We start from the raw sequence: 5,621 nt of genomic DNA on the forward strand, positions 1-5,621 counted from the left end.
AAGAAGATAGTTGAGAATGAGTATCTTCAGCCTCAAAGTAACAGCAAATATAATGTATTCTACTTCTACAACTTCATAGAGCAGTGTTCTAACTCTCAGCCATGTGGTGCTTGGAATTAGGAAGACCCGATTTACTTTGAGGATCAAGTGAGATAATTATTGTAAATATAACAATAGTTTTATCATAGTATTTGGGCCATAGTAAGCACTTTATAAACATTAGTTATTATTCTTCTCATCCAAGTTAGTATCAACCTACATGCATGTTTAAACAAACACAAACACACATTTAGCAATATTGGACCATAGAAATATTCTAGTCAAATGTTTTCATTTTATAGACAATTTAGGTCCTGGAAGATTTGTCCAGGTGCAAACAGGATTTGAAGGTTTTTGAGGTTGGAAGAACGTGATGCAAAGGGGCTCTACATGGTGGTTGGATTTGAGTCCCTCTCCTCTGATTCCATTTCCTGTCTCTAACTGCCACAGTCTGATCGTTGGGAATTATCCACCCGTGACTGGTGAGGGAAATAGAGGGAAAATTAAGCAGCTGCTTTCATCTTCTCCCTCCTGTCACAAGGGGCAAGAGATAACTGATCCCCAGTCAAAATGAGTTACCCACAACCCCATGGTACTCACAGGCTCTATGGCTCTATCTGAATATATCAATCAGTTTAAATTAAAGCAATCTTGGCTCACTCAAAAAAAAAACCTTTCTTAACTTTAGCATCTAGTTATAAACCTCTAAGTTAGAAACTGAGGAATATTACTCAGAGATGGAGAGTTGTGAATCGATTCCTGATATTGGTCTGTTAGTAACATACAATGATAAGGAATTTGGGAAGTCAAGACTTCAGCCCCAGAAAAGGAGATTAACAGGGGTCACTGGTCACATGCCAAAATACTCCACTAGCATCCTCTTGGTATCAAGAGTAAGCAAAAAAGGCCTTCAGCATGTTAGGCAGACCCCATTATGGCCAACTTCTGAGACAGCACAGACCCAAGTCATGCAGGAGAGGGAGGCTTATCTGGGTTGCAATCTTTCCAACCTTTCAGGGAGCAGTCATATCTGGGAGATTACAGATCCACTGAAACAATTAATAATTTTAGGAACTCAGACTCCTGTGTTTTATATCATTACACTTTTTAATCACTAGGTAGATTAAAGTTAAGTAGTTTTCTTCTTCTTTCAAATGGAAGTGTATCCAGGCCTAAAGATGAGGTGAAAATGGCAACAGGCCAAGTGAAGTTCAACAATACTGTCCCTAGGTTCAGGTGGAGACAACTTTTGCCTTAAACTTGATTCTAAAATTCACTAGTGGCTAAAAATACACTGTTGACACAGTCCTGTCTGTACCCTCTGCTTTTTTTAATTTTTTTTTTTTGTGTGTGTGTATGCAAAAATTTACGTCTTTCATTTTTGTTGGCCAGAGTCCTGGTATGTAAAGGTTAAGGTGTGGGAAGCCCTTTAGAGGTTCAACAGGAGACAGGGAATTGGATACAGTTTTTCTTTCTGGAAGGAACTTTCATCGAGGTTTTAAAAAATGTTTGGGCCCCGCTTGCTACTGTAACCTCTAGTCTTCTGCCAAATGGCAGTACAACACAAGAAAGCTTCCTTTTCAAGTTTTGGTTAATAAAATGACACAATGCAAGACAAATAAACAGAAACAGAAGGCCTGTGTTTTAGGATAGTTCCAGGAGCACATGTGGAGGAGGAGGGGCCACTGTGCTGGACAGGAAGAGACCAATAACACCCAGCAAGCCCATCAGCTCTGCTCCAAAAACTGAACGTCTCTTCATTCTGTTTTTGTCTGTTGTTCAGTCAGTAAGCAAACTTTTATTAAGTATCTACAGAGTACCAGGCACTGTGCTAAGTGCTGAGAATACAAAAAAGGACAAAAAAACAAAACACATGACCCCACACACACACACTAGTTCCTGCTCTTGAAGTATTTTAAATTTTGAGGGAACTCATTTTCATGGCATTCTAGTGAAACCTATGGACCTGTTTAGATAATAATATTTAAATGCATAAAATAAAATATATATGATTACAAGGAAACAAATTATATTGAAATCAGGCATCAAAATAGTTTTTAAAATATTCAAATTCATGGAAACCAGGTGAAGAAAACCTGATTTTAAAAGATCAAATATAAATTGTTTTTACTTTTGTTTATATCCTTACTGTTATGTGAATTGATGTTTGGTAGTTGAATTTTATAGTTGCATTACTCATAATGCTATTCATTTTCTTTGATTCACTAAGCACTTATTAAGTGTCTACTATTTGGGGGCGGCTGGGTGGCACAGTGGATAGAGCACTGGCCCTGGAGTCAGGAGTACCTGAATTCAAATCTGACCTTAGACACTTAATAATTACCTAGCTATGTGGCCTTGGGCAAGCCACTTAACCCCATTGCAAAAAAAAAAAAAAAAAGTGTCTACTATTTACCTGACACTAATGATACAAAAATAAAAACAAACAGTTCTTACCCTCAGGAGGTTATACTATATTGAGGTGTAATAAATAAGTAAGGGCAGCTAAGTCACTAAGGGGATAGAACACTGGCCTTGGAATCAGTAAAATTCATCTTCATAAGTTTAAGTCTCAAATATTTATTTTCCTGTGTGACCCTGGGCAAGTCATTTAACATTGTTTGCCTCAATTTTCTCATTTGTAAAATGAACTAGAGAAGGAAATGGAAAACTACTCCGTTATATCTGTCAAGAAAGCCCCAAATGGGGTCTCAGAGGACACAGTTAAAAATGCCTGATCAACAAAAAGTAAGTAGTGAAGATATAAAAGGTTAATACAAAGTCTCTTCAGGGAAGGGGAGGGAACAAAAACAGGAAATAAGACAAAATCAGGAAATCTCAAGCAGGAGGGAGCAAGTGATCTAAATTTGAAAAAAAGTCAGGGATACTGTGAGTTGGTAGAGAGGAGCCACTATCTTCCAGTTAGTACCTTTTACTTGGAGCAAAAGCATGAAGATAGGAGACAGAATGTGTGTAGGAAGGGAAAGAAATTAGGCCAGTTAGACTAGAGCACAGAGTGAGACAAGGAGTGATAGACAAAAACTTGGAAAGGTAGATTGGAGGCTGATTTGTAAGCTCTAACAATGGACAATACAATAAGAATAGAAGCATTTTACTAAATTATCTCTTTTTCTCCTCACAATAACCAAGAACCTATTTGGTTCTATTTTAACTTTCTTGTATAGGTGAGGAAGAGAGGTCAAATGACTCTCCCAGGGTTATTCAGATCATTAATGGCTAAATCTACATTTGAACTCAGGTCTTCTTACTTCCAGGACCAGTGCTTTATCCATTGTCATCTATCTTTCTCATATTTTTTTAATTTACATTTTTTTATTTTTTCCCCCAAGTACTTTGAGCTCTGGACCTTGGCTTACTTATAATTACTTCATATTACAGTGCCTTGAACATCAAAATAAATATATAGTTGTTAGATTGTATTGAATTATGAAAATCTTAGCAATAGGAAGAAGAGGGACTGGGTATAGCTGGAAAGGGATTGGCAAGAAATGTTGGTAAATGTAGGCAGAAGCTATGAATATTTGATTGCAGATAAATTTAAAAAAATAATATGAACAGTCAAATCCTGCTCTTCACTCTTCTATTGTTAGTTTGCAAGATATTTTTTAGTACAAGGCTTGAAGATACTGAGCTAAAGGGAGGCAACTGAGGTGGTGGATAATAGTTCTGAATTTGTTGTTGTTTGCTTATTCATTTTCAGTCATGTTAGAGTCTTCCTAAACCTTTTAGGGGTTGGCAGATATACTGAAGTAGTTTGCCATTTCCTCTCCAGCCCATTTTACAGATGTAGAAAAGAGACAAACAGGTTTAAATGACTTGCTGAGCGTCACACAGCTTGTAAATATTTTAGGAAGGATTTGACTTCAGGATTTTCTGACTCTAGCTCCAGGACTCTATCTACTCCAACATTTAGTTGCCTCACTCCAAATATTCATGATTTTTTGGGTCTTTGGAGGAAGAATGTTACTTCAGTTTGGCTTTGAAGTCTCAGAATCTTTGGTGAAAGTTAAGACTAAAAAAGATTTCCATTGTATGCCAACAGTATCAAAATATTACTAAGGAAAAATTGGACCAAATCCTAAACTATTACAAAGACCTCTCAAAGAAATTCAAAGCAATTTTAGACTGAGATAGCCGACTATGTAGGGAAAAAAAGAATGAAAAACTCTTTTATCCCAGATCATTACACATAAGAATAATCAGTCAACCAATTATCAGTGAATACGGAACTGGTCTTGAAGTCAGGAGGTCAGGAGTTTGAATTTGACCTCAGATACTTCCTGTGTGGCCTTGGGCAAATCACTTATTCCTGACTGCCTCAAATGCAAGGTCACCTCCAGTCATCCTCATTCATATCTGACCACTGGATCCAGATGACTCTGGAGGAGAAAATGAGGCTGGTGACTTAGTACAGCACTCCCTCAACTGTCATGACAACACCTCCCTGATGTCATGATCTTCTTCAAGAACAAAGAACAAACATCTACAAGGATCTATTAAATACTTGTTATGGACTAGAAAGTGTGTCAAATATAAAAAAGGAAAAAAGTTCTTGATTTCAGGAGCTTGTATTGTAATGGGGGGATACAACATGAAAATGCCTAGGTTCATGAGAAATATACAAAGTAGGTAGAATGTGATATAGGAGCAATCTGCACAGTAGCAGGGGGAACTGGGAAAGGCCTTATCGTAGAAGGTGAGATTTGAGTTGTCTTGAAGGAAATCAGTGAAACTAATAGGAAGAGGTGAGGGATCAAAGCACTTTAGAACTGGCAGAGAACTGTTGTAAAGACACAGAGAAGGAATGCAGTCAGGAGAAGAGAAACAAAAAATGGAGGACATGTTGAGAATGAGTAGGAAGGTTATGAGTCATTAGGCAAAGGGAAAGATGGACTAAAAAAGATTGTAATCACATAAAAGATTTTCAAAGTTCATGAACAGGGAAGTGTAACACATATCTGATGGCAAGGTTAAGAGTATGACCAACTCTATTTGTAACTAACAGAGTGGAGAAGTAGGCCAGATTGAGGAACTTGGAAGTTGGATCTTGAAGGATTATATTTAAAGTATCCTCAGTACCCTAGTAAAAGGACAAGAAAATGAGGAAAAGAGAAAGACTGATAAATAGGAATGTACTTAGTGAGGGGACCAGGGGGTGGGGGGGGGGGAAGGGTAAACAGCTAACTGCTGCCAAGATCTGTATTGGGAAATAAATTTGAAGGGGAACCACCAACAAGAGAAAGCTGCTGAGGGATCCTGGTAGGAAAGTCTGGAAGTAACAATGGGAAGTAAGGAGTACTCCAGCTCCTTTATCTTCACCAGTAAGTTGAAGAAGGATTTGGAGGAAAATGAAGTCATTTCTGAGAATAATGATAAAGCTAAGGGCCAGAAGATGGAAGAAATGAGAAAGATGAGTTTACTAATTGTGGAATAGGCATTTTGGAGGACAGAATGGAAATAGTGAGCAGATTTGGAGTAGGACATCAGAAGAGAGGGAGAATTGAGATAAGGGAGCAGTGAGTTGAGATGGAGGAGTTGTACATTGGTAGCAGTGGAATGGG

This window comes from Macrotis lagotis, chromosome 1 (genome assembly GCF_037893015.1).
Source record: "Macrotis lagotis isolate mMagLag1 chromosome 1, bilby.v1.9.chrom.fasta, whole genome shotgun sequence".
Classification (NCBI taxonomy): Eukaryota; Metazoa; Chordata; class Mammalia; order Peramelemorphia; family Peramelidae; genus Macrotis; species Macrotis lagotis.